The sequence below is a fragment of the Nuphar pumila genome, chromosome 3 (genome assembly GCF_984573655.1).
Source record: "Nuphar pumila chromosome 3, dmNupPumi1.hap1.1, whole genome shotgun sequence".
In the NCBI taxonomy this organism is placed as follows: Eukaryota; Viridiplantae; Streptophyta; class Magnoliopsida; order Nymphaeales; family Nymphaeaceae; genus Nuphar; species Nuphar pumila.
Window position 1 is genome coordinate 25,779,744 of NC_143251.1, and position 24,868 is coordinate 25,804,611.

Here is a 24,868-nt window from a genome sequence, read left to right on the forward strand (position 1 = left end):
CGCAACTTTGAATATTGTTAATTTTGTGTCATTAAAATTGACACACGCTAACTATTTACTGTGGATGATGCAACTATTGCGGTTGATAGAAAGTCAAGACTTCTAGAGATTCGTTAGCCATGAATCCCACGTTCCTGAGCAATTTCTAGTTGATGACAATGGAGTTCATACCGAAAATCCAAATTTCGCCGCATGGAGGAAATTGGATCGGCTTCTGCATGGGTTGATAACTGACACCTTATCCGAGGATGTTCTTGGATTCATTGTTGGCCTCGACATGACTGCACAAGTATAGTTGACCCTTGAAGAAGCCTTTGCTCTTGACTCTCAAAAGCGCAAATGCTATTTACTGCGCCATCGGCAAACCTGTCGATAACAGGGATAAATTTTTCTTGCTATTAAATGGTCTTGGACATGAGTATGAAGCATTTGTCATATCCATGATGAAGTTGTTGGTTCCTATGTACAAAAAGTTAATTTCTTTGCTCCAGTCTCATGAGACTTTTAAAACTCTCTTGGCGCCTAATCAAGATTCTCATCCTAATTAAAATATGGTTTTTGTAAGCCAACAACAAGATAAAAATCAAAACAATAAGAGAGGAGGTTTTTAAAATTGCTTTTCATCGTGAGGTCATGGTTTTTCTCAAATGGGAAATCAATCTTCGCGCTAAATGAATCAATAATTCCAAAATAATCAAAACCGTGAAAACAAGCAAGGAAAACAGCAGAAGGATAAGCATGTAGTCTACCAAATTTGTTCAAAATTGAATCACACTACGTTGAAGTGTTATCATAGGTTTAATCAAATGTATCAAGTTAGTGATATTCCTCAAACATTGGCGGCTATTACAATCTCAGATAATTAAGATCATGCTTGGTTCCCTGACACGAGTGCAAGTTCTCATGTCACCACCGACTCATGTATACTTCATAAGCTTAATCCCTACTTCGGTAGTAAGAAAATAATGGTGAAAATGGAGAGAAACTCCTGATTACCCATGTTAGTTCAGTTGATCTTAAACTTTAGAAAAAACTTAGACTCGATAATGTTCTAGTTGTTTCTGGCATGAAAAAAAATTAATTTCTATTTGCCAATTAACACATGATCAACATTTATTTTTTGAGTTCTATAATGACCAGTTTCTTGTAAAGGACAAGGTGACCAAGAGACAAACAACTTTAGAGCTTAGAAGCGGTGACCTCTACATCCTAGAACCGACCACAAAAGAGGCATTTTTTCTCAAATAGACAGCGCAGTCTGAGGAGAGATGAATGGCATCATCAGTTGGGACACCCGAGTATGAATGTAATTGTTTTTTTGCATAATAAAAGGTTGATTTTTTCTGCAAATAAAAACAAAGTCATTTGTGAGAATTGCATCATTTCCAAGTCCAGTCAACTTCCGTTTACTAGATCTGAAGAATCTTCTAATAAACCTTTTAAAAAGATACGTTGTGATATTTGGTGGGGGGGGGGGGCACCTGAGGTTTCTCACTAAGGTTTCAAGTATTATATCATTATAGTCGATGACTTCTCTAGATATGTTTGGCCATACTCCTTGAAATTGAAATATGATTTTATTCATTGATTTTATGAGTTTCATAAATTGATTTCGGACAGATTCGATGCCACCGTTAAAATTTTTCATTCTGATGGTGTCAAAGAGTTCATGGGACATAAATTTCAACAATACTTAAGAGAAAATAAAATTCACTATAATGTTTCTTGTCCTCACACGCCTGAACAAAATGGATGAGCGAAAATGAAACATCATAGTATTATTGAACTGAGCCTTGCCATGATGTTTTATGCTTCTTTGCCTACAAAGTTTTGGGTTGAAGCTTTTCTCACAACCATTTGGTTAATCAATCATTTACCCAGTTTCACATTAAAAATGGAGTCCTTGTATAAGAAGTTATTTCACAAATGGCCCGAGTATGGATATCTTCGTGTTTTTGGGACACGATGTTTTCAATATTTGCATGATTATGCCAAGAATAAACTTTATCCGCAGTCTCTACTGTGTGTGTTTTTGGGCTATAGCGATAACTACAATAGATATTGTTTCTTGCAAGTTGACACTGGTCGAATTTACATCAGTCGTCAGTTATTTTTTATAAAGGTTGCTTCCCTTTCCAAGGCACCTTGTATCATGATCATGATATTTTTCTCTGGAAGCAAGTCAACCAATGTCCAACCATTTCTATGGATGACCGAAATCAAAGCACTATCCTCGATCATTCAAAGCATACTGACCCACAACTGCCACCCATAGTGTCTTCAAACCCCATTCCCATGAAAACCTCGGCCTCCCCTGCCTCTTATCTCCCAACCTCTTCTCTTGTTTTCTCTTATTCTACCGCCCTCCCTACTATTACCCATCCCATGCTGACTCGTGTCAAAGCCGGTGTTGTTAAGCCCAATCCCAAATATTTTTTAGCCACTCTTGACATTCCTCTTGAACCCAAAACCATCAAAACAACCCTCTCTCACCCAGATTGGTGTCAAGTCATGCACGACGAAATGACTGCTCTTTCCCATACAAAACTTGGGAACTTGTTCCTCCAGCTCCGAACATGAATATTGTCTATTATAAATGGGTTTTTAAGACCAAACTTTATGATGACAGTTCTCTAGATTGTCTCAAAGCTTGCTTGGTTGCCAAGGGTTTTATCCAACTTTCTGGAATCAATTTTCTTGAGACTTTTTCCCCTATTATCAAACCCACCACCATTCGCATTGTCCTCTTTGTTGCCTTAACTTCCTCTTGTTTTATTTGTCAGTTTGATATAAAAAATGCCTTCTTTCATGACTCCCTTGATGAACTCGTTTTCATGGATCAACCCCTGGGTTTTTGTGATCCCTCCAAACCCACCAATGTGTGTAAACTTTATTGTTCTTTATATGTGCTCTGTCAATCCTCTCGCATGTGGTTTGATTGCTTTAACTCTTTTTTGCTGGGTATGGGTTTCTTTTTTAGTGTGGATGATTCCTTCCTTTTTATATGCCGCCATGCCCTCAGATGTATTTTCTTATTATTATATGTTGATGATATCATTATCATTGGAATCGATCATGCCTGACTAATGTTATTAAGCGGTTGAGCACATAATTTGTCATGACCTACCTTGGAGATCTTTACCATTTTTTGGGAGTTCAGGTCCAACGGTTTGTTGCATGACTTTTTCTTGATCAGACTCGTTATGCTTATGAGATTCTCAACAGGGCTCAAATGAATGATTGCCACCCTATTTCCACTCCTGTGGTCGATCGACCATCATCGCCTGCTTCTTCACCTCCCTATGCTGATGTTCGATATTATCAGAGTTTAGTTGGGAGCCTTCAATATTCACTCGGTCGAACATGTCTTACAATGTTAATTATGTTTGTCAGTGTATGCATGCTCCTACTGAGTTTTATTTTCAACTCGTCAAGCGTATTGATAATGCATGAAATGCATATCATATTATCATAAATCATGTAATTATATGAATCTTTATAGTTTAAATACCTTTGTTTATGTTGTTTTAAGTACGAAGGAGCTATGATTCAAATTTCATCAGAATCAAAGTTAAAACGAGGAAATTAGAGCATTTTTTTATAAATCAGATCCATACTGATGTGAACTGAATCTAGATCCAATCCAAAATCATACAAATATAGTCCAGATCTAGTCCACATGTCATCTGAACCATAGTCCAAGATCCACATGTGAAAAGTTTCCAAAAAACCCCTCTAAAATTGGTGCAGGTGGTTTTTAGTAATTTTTAAATATTTAAGGTTCTATTTTGTAAATAGTTAAAATACAATTTTATTTTGTAATTTTTATAAAATATGTCTATATATAAGGGATGTCCAGATCTGTACCAGTGTCTTTGCCTAGGGTTTCACTGCACCCTCTCTAGATCCTTGCTTCCCTTTTGCTTTCTAAATTTCTTCCTCTTCCCCCTTGTTCTGACTCGTCTGCGATCAGTAGCTTTCTTCTCCTCCATCATATTATGTGTTTCTTTTTGTTGTTTGATTTCGTTTTTGTTGTAGGTACCCACGGTTGAAGGCTTATAATTCAGATTTGGTGTGAACCACCATCTACCTTCATGATCGGCCGGTCGAGAACCCTCCCTTTGCAACTGACAAATCTCTTTTCTTCCACCATTAATTTACCTCTTCGTTAACTTGGTCTCCAACATGCTGCAACCAAAAATGGATTTCAACAATAAAAGCATGTTTGTGGTGTGAAAACTAAGGTATAATTCCACTCTTTTCTATCCCCATACTCATCGGGCAACCTTGAGGTGCGCCTTCCTCCCCGTCTCTAATTTTCGGTCTTTATTCCCCTATATTTTTTAAAGAATCCAAGTCTTGACCTCTTTTCTTTTTTGTTTTGTTTTGAGTTTTTGATATATAGTGTTATTTGTCATTTAAAATATATTTTTAATGTCTAATCATTTTTTTTGGTGTTTCAATCGAGTCTTGAGTTATTCGGGCCGAAAAACTTAACTGAAAAAGCTTGTCGGATAAGTTCTGATTTGTAAAAACTATCTGCATTGATTCATAACATAGTTTATTTTTATATTTGCTTCGATTAGATTAAGTTTAGAGTAGATTTAGATTGAATCCAAGTTTTTTTTATTTTAGATTTGGGTTGTTCTAAAACTAAATTAGGCAAAAATTAGGGTTTTTCAATTTTTAATATTTCCAGGCATAGTTTTAGGTTTTTCTTGAAATCTTTAGGTATAAATTAGTTTATTTTTGTTATTCACATGATTTTAGTTCAGATTAGGTTTATATTTAGTGTAGATTGAATTTAAAATAGGTTTTCAATTTTTGGTAGTTGTTAGATTTAATTTGTTTTTGTAGTTTTCTTGATTCTTTTTAATTTTCGGTAATAGATCTGCTTATTTCTTGTTAATAAATTAATTCTTGATTGATTGAATCATGTTCTTGTATTTTGTTTAGCATGTTAAATAGTTTTAATAAATTTTAATTGTCGATAATAGTTAATATCATTGGAATAGATAAATCGAAAGAAAATAGATTAGTTATTTAGTTTTTTAATTCAACCACATAAATTAGTTTTCTTTATCAGTAGTTACTTGTTAATATTTACTTCTAGAAATTTTATTTCCAAGTACTTAGATTAGAATTAGTTATTTAATTTGTCTATTATCATTTTTAATTAAAGATTAAATTTAGCCGAATTGGATAGTATCACTTTTGCTAATTAGATATTAATTTTAATCTCATGCTTTATTTATGTTTTTGCAGTAATTAGATTAGAGTTAATTTAGTTCAATTTCATTAGATCAATTAGATTAGATGTTATCTTAATTAGAAATAATTAGATTAGTTGAATTTCCACCTTTTATTCAATTATCATTAATTAGCATGTTTAATCCTTATTTTTGTCCTTAGATTAATCATATTTTTTGTAGTTAAGTTTCAGCTTTTAATTCAGATACTTAGAGTTTAGTTTTGTTTAATTCACATCAATCTTAATTTGGAATAGTTTAATTTTAATCTGTATTAATTAGATTTAGTTGATAATTAAACCAATAGCCAATTTTTATTAATTTTATGTGCATCAATAAGTAGCTAGTTCAAATATGTTCATTCAATTTTGTTATTATTTTCAGAATCCATTAGTTAGTTTAGTGATTCATGTTATTTAGTTATTAGCTTAGTTCAGATTTTTATTTGGTCTTGCAAATAGTTAGTTTGTTACATATTAGCCGTTTCTTTATATTATTCATGATTAATTAGTTAGGTTAGTTTTTATTCTTGTTTCATGTTTGTGATTTATATTAGTTATTCCATACAACTAGTTTGTTAGGTAGTTAGTAATCTTGTTATTCAGTTATTAATTAGTTTAATTCTTGAATTCGGTTGCATAGTTTATTGATTATTGTTTCTTGGTTAGTTAGAACAATTAGTTAATTAGTTTTTAAGTTAGTTAGCTCTTGTTAATTCTTGTTAGTTATTCATGTTAGATTAGTTAATTAGTTAGATTCTTGATTAGTTGTTTTACATTTTCTTTAACTAATTACATTTAGTTTAGCAGAGTGTAATGTTTTTTAACCCTTAGAATAATAATCGATAATTCCTTTTAGTGTTAAGTGTAGTTATTGTCTAGCTAAATTCATTTGTTAATTGCACTAGTCCCTTTTAATTTAGTTTCCTTTAATTAATTATATTATCATCCCCTATTTAGTTTAAACATTTTCTTTATTAGAATATGGTAGGTTCCCTTTTGTTTTTTTTTTATATTATAGGTCCCTACACTGTGCCAGCATAAGGAGGAAGGTGGGCAGAGGTGGATACAAAAGGAGAGGATTATACAGCTCTCTCTGGAATTCATTTGAAGGATCCCCCAGTATAGTCAGGGATATTTCTTTTTGATGTTTTTGTCCCCTTTTTATTTTCAATTAACAGTATAATTAAAGATAGTTAATTGTTCTTTTCTTTTTCAGTTATTAATAAAGTAAAGTTCAGTGAATTGTTTTGCCTAAATTTCGTTCCCTGAGGAGATGATCTGAATTGCTACTCTGCAACAAGTGCAAGAACTAGTTTTTAAAATTATTATTTGGTGCACAGTTCTTGATTTAAAAAATATCGTTTTCAAAATTGTCACTATGTATTCTTCGGTACATCAAAGGGACAATCCATTTTGGTATCTGCCTCCTTGCTCATAATTCACTCATTCTCTATGGGTTTTCGGATGCTGACTAGGTCGGATGTCTCACCACACGTCACTCTACCTCTGGATATTGTATCTATCTTGGTGGTAATTGCATCTCTTGGAGCGCAAAAAAGCAACCAACAGTCGCTCGCTCGAGCACTGAAGCCGAATATCGCTCTTTAGCCTCTGCCACTGCTGAGCTCACTTGGATCACGTTTATACTTCGTGATCTTGGCATCTATATTTTGCAAGCTCCCATAATTTTCTGCGATAATATCTATGCCTTGCATATGACCATGAGCCATTAATTTTTTATGGTGGTTGTAACTTAAACCCAACAATGCTTCACCAAAAAGAATATATGAGCCTCTTTAAGGCATTTACGCAACTTTATTTGCTAAAACTAAACTTTTATTTCTTAATTCTAATACAAGTCCAAAATCTAGTTTTGGGGATATTTAAAGTCTTTAGTACATAAAGGTAACAAAACACACAACAAAAAGCTTTGCTGCAAATGTCCTCGTTCAGGGTTATCCTTCTAGAATCCTTGTAACTATTATTATCCAACTTTATTCTAAAAAACACAGTAATTATGAAATGAGTTACCACTGCCTAGTAAGTTATTATTTACCATACTTTCATTAAAGTGTTAAGTTCATTTTTTAAATATTCAATAAAAAAGAATTACTTTGGAACACAATCTCTTTTTGAAATTTCAAACCTTTTAAAGACCTTTGGAATAACTTATTCAAAATTTTATTACTTTGCAATTAACTTTCTAAGAGATAGTTTAATTTCAGAAAAATCTTTCAAAGCTCAAAATAAGGTAAAATTCTTAATTCAGACAATACTTTAAATAGTCACTATCGATGTAAAACAAAACTTTTAAACACTTCATTATCCAAAAAAACATGTCCAAATCCAATACTTGCTAGCGCTTAAGGGTTGGACAAGGTCTCTTACTATTGATGAGTCAAACACTTAATGCTAGTCTCATGGGGCAACATTTGCCAACTGGTGTGAGGTTCACTTATAGCATTTGAGAACCCAAGAGGAGTCAAGGCAGAAGGCCAATATCCACAATGGAAAACACTTAATCTCATTAACTAGACTAGGGACCCATGCAGGATTGATAAAATTTCAATGGTAAGTCTCTGGGCCATATAACCCTTAACATCCAACATCAGGGAACACTTAACTAGATGGTGGTCTAATACATAAACAATATAGAAGTGATTGAACAATCATAAATTCACAAATACTTTAATGCCAAAAGTCATTTTGTTTGGAAATGCATATATATTTTTCATTCAATAATTTAATAAATATAAATTTTAAATCTCTTTAAATAAATAGTTCTGAAACCTTAAGTGTGAACAATTTTGAAACCATAGGTATAAACAATCCTTTAAAAAATGACATATATTCATTTTTCAAACCATGGGTGGTATAAAATTTTGTAATCATGATAAGGTATTGTAAAAAATGATACATTCATAGCTTTACAATAAATCTGATAATTCAAGAAAAATGGAGAAATGGATATCTTAACCTTAGGTATGACCTAGTTTTGCCTTTAACAAATTGCCTAGAATATTCGTCTTCAATAATTCTTTGATGATTGTAACATGATTTGATTTTTCTAAAGGACTTGAGTTTGATTTTAAATATCTGTGTTTTATAATTTTTTGATAATTATGACTATGGTTTGACTTTTTCAAATAACCCAAGTTTGACCTTTATGAGTGACTTAGGTTAGTATATTACACTTTTATAAGTTAGTCTTGATGTGATTTTTGTTAGAAATCCTTTTTCTTTACCTTTTACCTATTCCTTATTATTTTGTTGCTACTGTTATTTTCCTTTGATTAATTGATTTTTTTGTTTGTAGTTTAATTTGTAGTGTAGTTTTGGAATCTAGTAATGGATTTGCATTAGCTGGTGTTAGAGAAAGGTTTGATCGATTAAGCTCTATGATAACATGAATTTTGTAAGATGACGCTAAAAAACTTGAAAAAGAGCATATAAATTTGATAAGCCCAACATACATAGAATGCAAAAGACAATAGAGAGGGTGTGTCAAGGCCTCGAGGCATTTGAGCAGTCGCTTGAGCAAAACTTCATAAAGATGCTAGAATATTTTGAAAATCATTTCATACAAAATACATGGAGGTCTTGATCGAGATGTTTCACGGTCCCAAAGCTTCAGAGCAAAGTCACGTTGAGGGATCTTGTCACCAAATCACCATGTCACATTTTTTAAACAACCCCAGCCATAAATGTGTCACATACTCAGATCTAATCAACAAAAATTAATAAAGAATAAAAATTCTATAAACACTCTAAATCGGCTATTGAAAAAAATTACTGAATAATTAATTAAAACTAAACAACAAATTAAATAAACTATGCTAAATTAAACCTAACCTAGATCTGAACCTAAACTAAAGTAAAACTCACAAAAAATATAAAACTACTCTATGTTAGATCAACCAATTTGACTAAAATAATCTTATTCTATGTGCAAACCAAGAAAAATGGCTAAATTAAATTAAGCAATATAATTTTTTCTTTTTATATTTCAGATGCTAAATCTAAAATTAATCTAACTAAATATGTAGATGATGCAATGATTAAATAAAACTACATGCCATGCTATGATTTATGATATGCAAAAACTAAAAAAAATTACTGTGAAACAAGGGAGAAGAAGATGGTTTTTACCTATTGCAGACTTCAGCTCTCTCTTCGGTAGTGAGAATGCGAGGAATCGACGACGACTGAGTTTAAAAGACAAATTGAGAAGCATAAGAAGCAAGAAAGGAAGAAGGTAGGCAACCGATCGATCGAAAAAGATGAAGAAAAGAAGAAGGGGAGACAAACAGGAGAGAGAGAGAGGAGTGCATTATCCAGCCAAGAAAAAACAAGGCTGTCGGTATAAACATTAATATTTATACTCCTCTCTTAGGGCAAAACACGTTTTTTCATAAAAAGTCTAACAAAATTTTATAATTTCCAAAAAAGGGTCTTCCTCAAAAACATGTTTTCTAAAAGTGTTTTTTTCTAAATTAATTAAAATTAGTTAGTTAAGTTCTAATCTAATTAGACTACAATTAAAAAAAAATCTAAACTAGCTAAAAACACTAAAAATACAGGATCGAACCAGAAAATATGATTTTTTCTGGATTTTCTATCTCGAAGCGAATTCTCAAAAATAATGATAAAGATGAGTTTTTAATGCGATTTTATCATGGATCATGCATAAATAGAGATGAATAAAATGTGAATATTATGCATGATCAGTGCACACATGCACATGCACGTGCATATGTGCAAGGGTGCTTGAGGTGCAATATGGCATTTTGATGGTGCACTTTGCACAAGGGTACTCGTAGCGATGTGAGGCATGTGTGTGGCGTCAAGGTTTATTTTGACTGCACCTTAACCTTTGACCAAATTGCCTTTGACTTTTTATTTTCTCAATTGGTTTGGCCATTTAAAAGACTTTAAAAAGACATTTATATGGTGTTTATGGGGTGTTGTGACTGTTGGACGGTTTTAGAGGTCTTTCATCATTGGTCAAAGGTGGGTAACCATTCAAATTCATTTTCATCCAATTTTCAAACCATTGGATTTATGACCTTTAATTTTATTTATCATAAAAAAAATGTGTTGGACTTTCAAAAGTCTATAAATCTCTTCATTTTCATCTTTTGGATCATCAGATTTTCTAATTTTCAAGATTTTTATCTTTTTATTCTTTTGCTCTCATTTTGGCTTGCAAAGTTCACATGTGGGAGAGGTCACTTGATCTTAAGAATGTGCCTCTAGGCTTGGGATCTCGTTTTTCCAAATTTCTATTTTTGGCCATCATTTGTCCCAATAGCATTAGCATTAACTTTTGACAATTCTCATATTAGGCAGGTATTTTATAGCTAATTTAATGCAAATTCATTGGTAGATTCGCAAAACTACACTATGAATTAAACTACAAACTAAAAATTCAACTAATCAAACGGAAATAAGAATAACAAGAAATAGGGAAAAGGGAAAAAGAATGGATTCCTTAGAAAAATCACATAAAGGCTAACTTACATAATTCCCTATAACGAGCATTTATAGGAAATAACCAAAAAACCTAATTCTAAATTGGATCTGAGATAGATCCACATGGATCCTTTAGACTTGGATTGCAAGGTGCTATGCTCCTGCATCATTCTCCCTGGGTTAGAGAAGATTCACAAGTCCAGTTGTGCTTAAGTCACTTTCAGTTATGCTCCACTTGTAGAAAACAACAAACCCTTGTAATTTCTTGCAAACATTGTTCCACACACTCTAATTGAATCTGATCTAGGCATTATCTGAATAACAAAAGAATAATGGCGCATCCTTGTGGTGGCTGGCATAGTAGAGATCCAAATGGATATGTTTTCAATATATGGGTTGCACCATAGAATTCAACTTAAAATGCATTTGGTGTCCAACTCTGCTCAAAGGGATCCAAAAATTTTATAATTGGGTGTAGGGTTTCAATAGAAATAGGAGTAGGACATGGGTGTAATGGGAATGATAAGTTTTGAAAGTGGGTGGGGTTCAAGATTAATTTAGTTTGGGTCGATTTAAGAAGGGTTGGAGGCTTGTGGGTTTATTTTGATCAATTTGGAAGGATTGCAGATCATATTTGGGTTATTTCAGATTTTGGGTTATATTGGGTAGGCATAGGTGGGTCTTTTGAAGTAGGAAGCTTCATAAGGGTAAGGTCTGATTTGGGTATGACTCGAGTATGGATTAATAATTGGGTTAAGGTGTAGGTGGTTTGAATAAGTGTTTGGATCATAGTGGTTTGGTTTTAATGTGTTCTTAAGTAGGTAAGGGTCCAAGTAGGAATTATAATAAGTCACAGTGAGTTTTAAGGGTTTGGGAGATTTTGGGTTGGATATGGGTTTAAAAAATATTGTTCTAGGTCAGGTTTATAGGGTCTACAGTTGAACTTGGTTCTGGTCCAAAATAGTCCAAAATGATACTATTTGGGTTAAATGGAGAGTGACAGATAAAGAACTGATTCTATACAAGAAAACTGGTTATATTGTTGCTTGGTTCATCAGAAGGAAAAGAAGGGAGAGTAGAAGAATGGAACAAACCGGTTCCAACCCTCTCCCACCCTTGATGGGTTTGAAGAAAGAGTAGATCAACTAGGGCACATTTGGAAGATAGAAAGATATAGAAAAAGTGATGTAAAATGATAAATTCATATGAATTTTTTGACTCTTTCAAATGCGAGAGACTTTTTCACTGAGAGTTTTTTTTCTAAAAAGTGCACTTTTTTTATACGAAACATTCCTTTGGGGTGGGGGGGGGGGGAGGGGGGAGTAGAGGAATGTTATCTACCAAGAAAAAAAATATTTTAATACTCTCCACCACCCATCTCACCATCACTACCACCACCACCCACAATTTTACCATCTCACCACCCCCACCACCACCCATCTCACCTCTGGCAAGCACCCAAATCTGATGACCCAACACTTATTCCCAACATCTCTCCTCTCCCGTACTGCCTTTGCTCTCTCTCTCACTTCCCTCTCTCTCATGGCTCGCATCTCCGGTGATGGTGCAACCTCCATTTGGCTACGACAGTTTAATGGGTCAGTCAGTTATCCTGATCATCAACAAGTTCTAGGATATCTTCACGTAGCTTGGGAGCCTGCCACAGGTCGTTGTCATTGAGAGTCAGATCACAGTAGAAAATCAAGTGTGCTTGAGGTGCTCGTCGGGAGGGATTTATTTCCTAGAGGTGCATACATCTGCACACATCAGCCACTGGTCCTGCAACTCGTGCACACCCCTAAACAATTTGATCGGGTTGAGGGCTCAGAATGGGGGAGTTCCTTCACTTGCCCAAGAAGTGATTCTTTGATTTCTCTCCTCTCCCTTGCCGCCTTAATCAGTTAATGAAGAAAACGAGAGCCAGATCCAAGAATAGAAGGCAAGTTGTGCGCTTTATTGATTGAGAAAAACTTGATAAGGGGAAATACAATCAACGTATTTACAAAGAGAAAATACACACAGTCCTGATTCCTTGATTATACCTATCGAATAAACTTGATGAGGGATACCAAACTCTATTTCAATTAGGAATGCTAGGTATCCAGGTATAATGGAAGTCTTGGTATGCTTATCAGATGGGTATCCTGGTATAATGCAAGTCTTGGGAAGCTTATCAAAAAATAAGGATACTACTCGTTATCCTAGGTATCATGAACGTCTTGTACTCCCCCTCAAGTTGGAGCAGACGAATTAAGAATGCCCAACTTGGTCTTGAGATGAGAGAAGTGGTCAGTGCTAATAGCTTTGGTGAAAAGGTTCGCATACTGAGAGTATGTGGGAGTAAAAAGAGTTTGAATCAAACCACTCTGAATCATTTCGCACACAAGGTGGCAGTCAATTTCAATGTGTTTAGTACGCTCGTGATAGACCAGTTTTACGACAATGTGAAGGGCTACTTGATTGTCACAATGCAATGTCATGGGCTGGGGGTGGCTGATGCCAAGATCTGTTAACAGATACTTGATCTATGTAAGCTCACAACATGCTAGAGCCATAGACCGGTACTTAGCTTTGGCCAATGAGCGAGATATGGTGAATTATTTTTTAGTCATTCAGGAAACAGGGTTGTCCTCAATCATAATGCAATAGCCAGACGTGGATCTGCGAGTGATTGGGCAGGAAGCCTAATCAGAATCACAATAACCAATCACGTGAGTGTTGCTTATAGAGGACATTAAAATTCCTTCTTTGGGGCAACTTTTGATGTAGCGAAGAACTCGAATAGCGGCGTCCATATGCAGTTGTTGCGGTTGACTGCTAAATTGGCTTAGAATATTGACTGCAAAAATGATATCTTGACAAGTTATGGTGAGATATAATAATTGTCCTACCATGCGTCTGTACGGTCCTGGGTCTTTCAATAAGGTGCCATCCTCATTACTAAGTTTATTGTGGGATTCTGTGGGTCATTTGCTCAGTTTGGCCCCAAGGAGACCCATGTCCTAAAGGACATCAAGGGCATACTTACGCTGAGAGAGGAAGATACCACTCTTGAATCTGGCGACTTCAATGCCGAGGAAGTATTTTAGACGTCCAAGATCTTTCAGTCGAAATTGTTGATTGATGTGAACTTTGAGTTGCTCAATATAAGCGAGATCATCTTCTGCAATAATGATGTCGTCCACATAAACCAAGACAAAAATGTGTGCTCCGTGAGTGGTCTTTGAAAAGAGAGAATAGTCAGCCTTGGACTAAACAAAACCTTCTTGAAGCATGTAATGCGAAAGTTTGGCAAACTAGTTCCGAGATGATTGCTTAAGTTTGTACAAGGACTTGTGTAACTTGCAGACCTTATGCTCCTTCTGAACTGAAAAAACTGGTGGCAAGTCCATGTAAACTTCTTCATTAAGATCCCCATGTAAGAAGACATTGTTAACATCTATTTGATATATATGCCAATGCTTTATGGCTGAAATAGCTATCAAACATCGTACGATGACCAGCTTCGCAACCGAGGCAAAAGTCTCATTATAATCTACCCTTCAATTTGGGTATAGCCTTTGGCCACTAGGCGAGCTTTATATCTTTCAATGGAGCCATCAAAATGATACTTTATTTTGTATACCCATTTGCATCCAACGGGATGCTTTCCTATGGGTAAATCCACAATCGACCAGGTGTGGTTTTCTTCCAATGCTTTAATCTCTGTAATCATGTCATCTCACCAATATCGAGACTTCATGGCTTGGGCGAAGGTTTTGAGTTCTAGATATTGACAAATGGCACTTAGGAAAGTACAATGTCTTTGAGAAAAATGGTCATACCTTATAACTTTAGACATCTCATGAATTGTGTTGTGGGCCTTTTCCCTCGCATCGGTCGATTGGAGTATGGGAGAAATGGTGTAGCAACTATAGTCCTGGAGATGCATTGGTGCTTGTCGATGTCTTTCAAATCTTTTGAGATGTACTTCAATGGGGTCAACGATTTCAAGATTGGAATCGAGGTGGATGGAGTGTAGGTGTCTCATTTAGTACACTGTCATTGGATTCTTGATTATCACAAGACTGTGGCTCAAAAAAAGGAATAAGTAGGGGAGTTTCCTCTTCTTTATTCAAAGCATTTTGATCTTGAAAAGGAAAAATATTTTCATAAAACTTGACATCTCGACTTATAAATATCTTTTGTGTTTTAAGATCATATATGTGATATCCCACTTGACCATATGGGTATCTAACGAAGACTCCTTTGCATGCACGACTGTCAAATTTGTGAGAGTAATGGATATTGTGAGCATAACATAGGCATCCAAAAACACAAAAATGGTCATAAGTTGGGGTTTTGCCATGGAGTAACTCGTAGGGCATCTTTGCCAGTAATGGTTTTGAAGGAATGTGATTAATGGTATATGCAACCGTTAAAATGCATTTCCCCCAAAACTTAATGGGTAAGGAGGCTTGGAACCTCAAATCTCTAACGACGTTGAGCAGGTCTCTATGCTTGTGTTTGACAACACCATTTGTTGAGGGGTTGCAACACAGTTATGTTGACGCTCAACACCCATTTCTCTAAATAAAGTTTGCATATCACTTGAAAAAAAATAAGTTTCATTGTCAAATCTAAGATTTACAATTTTACTGTTAAGTTGATTTTCAACAATAGAGATTTTTTTATTTGGACTATAGTTTCTGATTTGTGCCGCATGAGGTGAACCCATGTGGTCCTAGAATAATCATCAACAATGGTTAAAAAGTATTGTGCTTCAGATAAAGTGGCGATTTGGTAACCTCCCTAAATGTCATAATAGATAAGTTGAAAAGGCTTTGATGAAGCAATGGATCCAATAGGGAAAGGAAGACAGGTTTGTTTAGCGTTGTAACATGCATCACAATGATCATGGGGAACACAACCATGAAGTTTTTTATTATTTATAAGGATTTGCAATCTAGCATTTGAAAGATGTCCAAGACGTAAATGCCAAATATTAGGATAAAAAAAAGAATTATTCAGGGAAACAACATCACTGGTCTCAAGAATATAAAGGCCATCACGTTGCTTACCCACTCTAATCTTCCTCTTCGAAAGATGGTCCTGAAAAACATAATAATCATGACAAAAGAAAATATCACATTTGAGGTCATTAATCAACTTACTCACAGAAATAAGATTGAACTTAAAATCTGGGACAAAAAGGACATTTGACAGAAGAAGATTTGACACAAGACAGACGCTACCTATGTGGGTGGCATGTGTAAAGAAGTCGTTAGGTAGTCTAATAGGGGGAAAGGTGGTGGTCTTAGGTGACATCAAATTCGTTAAAGAATTAGTAATGTGATCTGTCGCACCCGTATCTATGATCCAATGTTCGGGTGCTATGGAGCATATGAAGGGAACATCGAGATTACCTGTTAGGTTGACTGCAGGTGCTAGTTTGGAGTTACCTAGATTTTTTGCAGCTAATATTTGATCAAGTTGTTCATGAGTAAGATGTTTGGGGCTTTGGACAGACTTATTCCCTTCGGAAGTCATAGAACTTGCGCTAGTCAGACTGCATTGACGAACATTGGTTGGAGCACCAAGTCGATTTGGAAAGCCGTGGAGGTGAAAGCATTTAGCCTTTACATGACCGATTCTTCCACAATGATGACATTTTGGGTGGATACGATTTTGACGATTCTTGGCATAATATGCATTATTAAAACCTTTTTGTAACTGTTGTCATAGGTTATTGATTGGACGTGACTCTAAGGTCACATTGTCTTTCTTCTTGCACGAGGAGTGCAAACGCTTTGGATATACTAGGTAGTGGTGACATTATGAGCAGTTGGATCCTTACAGGAGCGTAGCTCTTATTGAGACCCATAAGGAATTGCATGAGTTTATCCTGGTCTTGTTGTTCATGGATGGCCTTGGCCGTTCCACATGTGCACGGTGGAATAGTCATATATATGGACAACTCGTCCCACATGCCTTTCATTTTGGTATAGTAGGCTGTTACAGAATTTTACATTAGCTTGAGGTTAACAATCTCTTTTTGAATCTGGTATATGCGTGGAGTGTTTAATTGGAAAAATCGCTCATGGAGCTCATTCCACACTTCGGCTGCAGTTTCAGTGTATATAACGCTTAAGGACAAATCAATATGCAATGAGTTGAGCAACCATAATAATACCATATTATTGCATCGTTCCCAGGCGGCAATGGTCTTTTGAGGAGAACTTGGTTTCTTAATGGACACGTCTACGAAACCAAGTTTATTTTTCGCAGATAGTGCCATGGTCATGGCGCGACACCATCTTGTGTAGTTGTCGCTGGTCAATGGTTGTGATACCAATGCCATGCCAAGATTGTCTGAATGATGAAGGAAAAAGGGACTGTTCATCTCTTCAGAATTATGACTTGACGAGCTCTCAACTCTGCTATCCATCTTTGAGTTAGACGTGTAGATAGAAGAACACCAAGTTGGTCAGCAGTAGCAAAGACTGTAAAAAAAAATATGATCTGGATAGAAACATCAGATCAACAAGGTAGTTGCAACAACTTTAATATATGCTAAACTATAGAAGATGGGTCTCACTATGTCCTGCGCGTGCCAGATCCAAAAATAGAAGGCAAGTTGTGCACTTTATTGATTAAGAAAAACTTGATACAGGGGAAATACAATCAACGTATTTATAGAGAGAAAATACACACAATCCTGATTCCTTGATTATACCTATCGGATAAACTTGATGAGGGATATTGAACTCTATTTCAATTAGGGATGCTGGGTATCCAGGTGTAATGGAAGTCTTGGTAGTCTTTTCAAATGGGTATCCTGGTATAATGCAAGTCTTGGCAAGCTTATCGGATAACAACGATGCTACTCGTTATCCTAGTTATCATGAACTTCTTGTAGAACAGTTTGCACCACCACCACCCTCCTACTCTTTCTCAATTTTTCATATTTCCACACTGTTTTTCTCATGCTACACAAACAAGCGATTTTTTTTTGGAAAACTTCTTATATCAAAACTTCTTATAGGCAAAACTTTTTTTTTCCTATGAGAGTTCTTCTCGCTTCCAAACGTGCCCTTAGGGTTTGCACACCTCCCTCTCCCACTGTTCTTGGGAACCAACACGCGGGGCTGGCCGCCGGCATCCATGCTTATCGCCAAAAAGAGGTCATCAGTCAGGCCACTAGTGGCTGGCTCTACAACCTACTCAAAAGAATGAAAGGGGGGAAAGGTAGGACGATAGGGAAGAAGAAGGGGGGCCGGGTAGGGTTCCGGCCAACATGTTGGAGTCTTGTTGGTGAGGCATGTCGTGGCCAGAAGCCAACCAGATTTAGGTGAAAAATGGTTGGGCTTTGTTGAGTTTGGCCGACCGCCACTGGTGGCAAATCACTGGCAGCATCAAAGGGGTCAGTGGTTCCACCATGGGCCATGAGTTAGGGGCAGATTCCTCTGTAACAAATATCGCGAGGTTTATAAAAATCTCGCGAGAAACTGCCTAAAAGTTTAAAAGGCAAATTTTCATGAGATTTTCAAACCACGACAAATACTGTGATATTTACAGTTTTAGCAGATATTTATTGCGAGATTTTTATTTTTAAATGCGTTTTATTTATATTTTTTATATTTTTAAATTTATTTTTTATTGCCGAGATTTTGCCGACAAAAATGCACGATTTATGAAAAATTTCAAAATCTCCTGAGTTTTTGTTTCCCGAGATTTTGCCGTTTTAAACTTTTGTCACTATGGCGGATTCAACCCCGGATCATATGGCCCGCTTAGAATCAAAGTTGATTTGAAGTCACATGAGGCCCAGAAAACCAACGTACTAATCAAGTTCATCAGCTCCATTTTCTCCGATACTAATTAAGTCATTGGAGTTCATAACATGATGCTACGCTTAATATAATAATTTGTAGTACTTTGCTTTTTTTTAACCTTTAGTAGGCTGAATCTGGAATAGCTTGCAGTTACATAATCGATGACTCGTAAGGCAACCAAGAAATTGCACTTGGGAGTTTCATCTGTGGGCAGATCTATTATTGCCAAGCCATAGGAAATAGAAGCTAAATATTCGATAACGATTGATACAATTGTAAGATAATCTGGATTGAGAAACACATGATGTACCTTCATTAACCAAAGGATGCCTCACACCATGACATATTGTACCTGACCCTCATCTCTAATCAAGGATTTGGAGATTTAGGTGATATAGAATATGCATGCCCTCATTTGCAAGGTCTGCAATGGCTTAATTATAGATCTTATGTGGAGATACATTAACATATTGAACTATTCTACTTATGATAAAGATTGAACACAATGTCATTGGACAATCATAATAGCTTTCTTATTTTCTTTTTCTTTTCAAGATTAGAAAAGCAAAATGTAATAGACCAACAAGTTATTGTCTTATTACTTCAGAGACAGGTAAATGTTTTTGGCAATATAAGTTTTTTGGGTAAATAATTTGCTTGAAAGGTTGATTTCATGTTCTAACAAAAAAGAAGAAAGGAGAAGATATTGCAATTAATATTATCATCGAATTGTTTGAAACCCTGTTCTGTTCTATTGTACATTTAGTAGGGCCTAGTTTGATCCTTTTTTAAAATATGAAAGTCAGGGAATTACTTTATGGAGTTTAGGTGCCTTCTCTATGTGTGTAGTTTTGGACAAATATTAACCCGGCCTTCAAGAATTTTCAAGCTAGCTAGATATGCAAGCATCTCTGAAAATGCTTCAAAATATTCTTACCAAAAGTGCTTTAAAAATGTTTAATCTCTTATCAAAGAGGGAGAGTTTTTTCTCATAGTCTTTGTTCTTTATTTTTTTACTTTGGTAACCCTTGTATGTTAGGGTAGCTTGTGAACGTTGTTGCGCTTCGCACAGGAACAAATGCATCATTTGTGCACATGTGCGTGCGCAATGGTGCTTGAGGCGCAATATGACGTTTTGATGGTGCACTTTGCACAAGGGCACTTGAGGAGCACTGTGGCATTTTGATGATGCACTTTGCACTTCAAAGCGACGTGAGTCGCGTGTGAGGCACCGAGGTCTGTTTTGACTGCACCTTAACCTTTGACCAAGTCATCTTTGACTTTTGGTTTCATCGTTTTGACTGCAATACATCGTTTTGACTGCAATAAGTCAAAGATGATGGTCTGTTTTGACTGCAATATCTCTATGGATTGTGTTGTCACCTGGCCTTAGGCCCCGGCAGTACTTAACTAAGAACCAGTCTCTGTGGGGCCCGAATATGCTTTTATTGTATTTTTCACGACCAAGTGAGAAGCCTTCATTCATTGGAGATATCGAATGGTCCCGTGACATGTGCTCCAACACTTGTTATGTTGAAATGGCATGCAATAAAATGGAGAACCTAAAAATACGAATAGTTTTTCCTTTCTTTTTTGAACTGTTTTTAGTAATTTTCTTTACAATCAAAGCACGGGCCACCACTACAAATCTTACTATCTATTCAATAAATATAGAATGGTCCCCTCAGTATTCAACCGGTCGTTGTAGTATAGTGGTGAGTATTCCCGCCTGTCACGCGGGTGACCCGGGTTCGATCCCCGGCAACGGCGCCTTTTTTTTCACTTCTACTTTTCCTTTTTCTTCGAGAAAACAAAAAGGGCTTTTCCTTTTGGCTCGATATTTTCGGGCTTCTTTCCTTCACATGGTCTTTAGATCCGGATTCAATTTGACCGTTTGTTCTTTTTGCATGTAAAACCTTCGTTGTATCTGATTTGGGTTTGGACTTACTGCTTAAAATTGATCAAACCATAACAAAAATCAATTTATAACACGTTTCTTTAAATAAAACTTTGAAAATTTAAAAAAAAATCTGAAACTCAGCCTTTTACAAAAAAACACGTTCTTTTGAGAGAAGTGTTAAGAACACGAAAATTTATATTTAAACAAAATACTTTTTAGAAAAAAACTCAATTAAGAATCTAATTGGATCAGGCCTGAATTGGGTTCAGATCCTAATGAATTTTTATTCTAAATATCATAGTTCCTCTACCCTAACTTATTTTTCCTGAGAAAATCTCATCTAGATGTTCATTTTTTACCCCGTTTTATAAAGTTAACATCAAATTAAACCCATATGTATCGGGTGCTATTTTTTTTCTCATTTTTTATGCCGTCCTTTGAATGTAAAATCTTTCAAATAACGTATTCAGTATTTAACAAATTTTAACATCTCACGTATTGCTAACTACGGATCAGACATGACTGTGCCTCATAGAAGATCTATTTGTACCCAAACTCAGGATTCGTTCCCTGGTGATATGGCTTCATATTTTTGTTAGAAAGTTTTACTATTTTTTCAACGTTTTGGTTTTTAAAATTTAAACATTAAAGTTTTATCTTTTTTTTTTTTGAAAAGCAAGCTGGGGTTAGGTGCAATCGCATTGTGTGCTGCTCGTGTAGTACCGTCACATTCCAGATAACAAAGTCGTCATGCTCGAAGACCACAAGCGGTCACTTGGACATGCAGATCTCTCCCGAGGGCAGATTAGGTGCAATCGCATTGTGTGCTGCTGCACCTGACTGCCGTCCATCTGTAGGTACAGCCCGTCAGCTGTGACTGTGAGGCCGAATAACCGAGGGAGCACCCATGAAGTTTTATGCTGCCCATATAACAACCATAGATACAGTAGACTAAGACCAACATGACCATGTCTCCGATCTCAAGTCGAGGTTTGTTCACGTAATAAACAGGAAATAAAAATAATAATAAAAAAAGACTGCATCAATGCCCCCCATATTTTGCATATCTGTGATCCAAAAGGAGATACGTAAGAAGGTAGGTGTTGCACCCATTGAAAATAAGATGAGAGAGAATCGTTTACGGTGGTTTGGACATATTCGGCGAAGGCCTAATGATGCCCCAGTTAGAAGGATGGAGAAATGAGAAAATATATTAGTTAAAAGAGGTCGGAGTAGGCTTAGGAAGACATGGATAGAGGTGATAGGAAAGGATATGAATGCTTCGAACCTCACCGAAGACATGGCATTGGATAGAAATGATTGGAGGAGAAAGATTCATGTGGAAGACCCATAATGATTTTCTTTTTTGGTTCATATCGCCGACCCCAATTGTTTTGGGATGAAGGCGTAGTAGTTGTTGTTGTGATCCAAAAGGGACCCTCCCCACTCAGTGGCAACTTTACAAGAAGCTAAAATAGAGTTCCCCACGTACAAATTCACCGCAGTTCCAGCTTTTAGGAGTGTTGGATATCAACCATTTTCACGTTGGCACCGAATGTCTCATGAAAGTGAATCGAGGGCAAACTGTTTACTTGTAATATAATGAATTAAAAATTCATCAACAGGTCGTTGTAGTATAGTGGTAAGTATTCCCGCCTGTCACGCGGGTGACCCGGGTTCGATCCCCGGCAACGGCGCTCTTTTTCGTTGATTTTTCTTTCTTGCCCGAGAATTTGGTTGGATTGATATTTCTTCGGACCCGAATTAAGCATAACCCGCTTGTGCATTTTATATGCAACATACATATTTCCAGCCTCTTTTTGCAGGAACTAATACTACCAAATATTAACATTCAGATCCAGATTCAACCGTACTTCATTGGATCTTGTTTGGATTTGAGTTCGGGTGACCCGGGTTCGATCCCTGGCAACGGTGCCCTTTTTCATTGATTTTCTTTCTTGACCGAGAATTTGGTTGGATTGATATTTCTTCGGACCTGAACTAAGCATAATTACCCGCTTGTGCATTTTATATGCAACATACACATTTCCAGCCTCTTTTTGCAGGAACTAATACTACCAAATATTAACATTCAAACCCAGATTCAACCGTACTTCATCGGATCTTGTTTGGATTTGAGTTTGGACTTCCTGCCTAGAATTTGGATTTGCATTCAGGCTGATCACGATCCTGCCCATATATTCAATATCCATATCTGCGCACCCACCCAAACTTGGTATTCGTTCCTTGGAATGGCTTCATATTTTTGCCAGAAAATTATTATCTTTTTGTTTCTTGAAATTTGATCAGTGAAGTGTTATCATGTCGCTGTACATTTTTTTTCTTGCTTTCTTAGTAGGGTTTACCCGGACCCGACCTGTACCAACCCTATAGGGTCCGGGTATGGTGACAAATAAGAAGACCCAATTAAGACCTGGGTCCAGACCTAAAGGTCCGATTAATACATGGATCCGGGTATAGTTTGTAAAATTTTATACCAGACCTGGGCCCGACCCAAGTTCTGATTAAGATCCGTAATTTTTCAATGTAAAAATGATAAAAAATATTATTTTACCGGGTCAGGTTCATGTAGTTCTTATCGGGTCCGGGTATGATTTCTCTTATACTAGACCCGATTGGACTTCAGTTCGGACCGATACCTTACCTAAAAATCTGGTTCAACCTGGGTCCGAACCAAACCTGACCGGTTGACACCCCTATTTCTTAGCATATAAATACGCATTCAAGATATATTTGAAATTAACGAGCCATTTGTCTGTTATGTTCCACTCTATGCCATCAACCTTGTAATGACTTCTTCTTTTTTGACATTTACCCATAAACAAGGGAACACTTTTTATGACGATGAACCTTCATCGAGAACCAGACCGTTTAATGGGCTTGCCATCTGTGAGGTAAGCTCTGCATGGGTGAGGTCACCGACACCCAAGCCCTTACAGAGCCCACCAGTTAAAGGCACCCACACACCTGAAAATGGTGGGAGTCGAACCTGGGCGAAGGGGTCAGCATCTTCACCACAAGCTCGCTAAGAAAGGAACATTTTCAAGAACACAACAAAATTTACAACGTAAAATATGGTTAAATTTTTTATCATATTCATATCCTCTTCGGCTTTTTTGGAGAGATGGTAGTTTGGATGAGAGTTGAATATTTGGCCTAAAATTTGATCAAACTATGTGCCAGCTGTTTGGGAGAATGACGTTGTGAAGGTAGTTCATGGAAATGAGAAAGGAGTACACCCAGCCTGTGTTGAGTGGAATCTATAGATTCATGAAATTTACCAAATCCTGTTTTGAGTGCAAATATGGGAAAGACTGCTTCATCTCTCTTTTTTTTTTTTTTAATTTAGGTAAACTACCTTCTCAAATATCATTCTCCTAAACAACCACTGCCGTAGTAATTCGACCAGATTTATACTCATCAAAGTACTCAACTTCCATCCCAGTTACCATCTCCCAAACATAGCCTACTTTGACTTTGCGCTCAAAACTGGACTTAGTAACTAGCACCTCCTATAGGCATAGTTGCCAATTTCCAGAATTGATAGTTTCCGCTTTTCCAAATCCATGAACTCCCTTGGACTAGAAGCTCCGTAACAGAACCTTAAGGTAATGCAAAAATTTGTAAAAGATTGAGCATAACTTTCATGTCTCTATTCAAGGTCATCCAACTAGATTCATCCAGTATAAAGGTAGAAACTCCATACCCTTGTCGAGAGCCATGTTGCCTAGAAAGTATCACTGCAGATGTGTGGTTCTATGTTCGGGGCCAAACACTATTATAAAGTGTTCGACCCTTTTAAGAGGGGGGGACAGAAGGGTGCCCCTTTTTTTAAGGGGCTGGTTGGGCAGAACACTTTATAACTGTTCTGTCCCGAACACTGGATCTGTTTCCCACACGCACCAGTTCTCGACTAGCTAAGTTGACTAGTCACTTAAAGCGAGCACCTAGGCATGTTTTCAACTATCAACACACACACACACACACGTATATACATGCACATAGCGTTGGGAAACGAGATGATCCGGTTGTGGTCCATCTCGTGCTTGGCTAGTAAACAGTTTGTTTGAAATCGACAAATAGGCACAGTAAACCAAAATGCGAATAGTGTGTGTTTGGTGTAGCTTGGCTTGTACATTTAGTAAATATGTTTTACATATATTTGTATTGCTTAATGCAGTGTAAAATAAATAGTCCCTGTTGCTTTCAGCTTTGCAACAATATATCTTTTCTGTAAATGAGTCATCTTGAGCTTGGCTCAATAGGTCTATGGAGTTGAAATCCCACTACTTACAGCTCTGTAACAATGTCTTTTTTTTGTTAACGCCCAGCCCAAGCTTGGTTCATTTAGCTCAGCATGACTAAACTCGCTAGAAAAATAAGTGGAGCTTGAACATCTTGAGTCCGGTT

At 36.4% G+C, this 24,868-nt stretch overlaps 2 non-coding genes across 2 annotated transcripts; both read left to right on the forward strand.

Moving 5' to 3' along the window:
* The first annotated feature begins 20,235 nt into the window (after positions 1 to 20,235).
* TRNAD-GUC (transfer RNA aspartic acid (anticodon GUC)) lies at positions 20,236 to 20,307 on the forward strand. The gene has a single exon. It is a non-coding gene; the product is annotated as a tRNA-Asp (tRNA).
* A 1,755-nt stretch (positions 20,308 to 22,062) lies between these two features.
* TRNAD-GUC (transfer RNA aspartic acid (anticodon GUC)) lies at positions 22,063 to 22,134 on the forward strand. The gene has a single exon. It is a non-coding gene; the product is annotated as a tRNA-Asp (tRNA).
* The last annotated feature ends 2,734 nt before the right edge of the window (positions 22,135 to 24,868 follow it).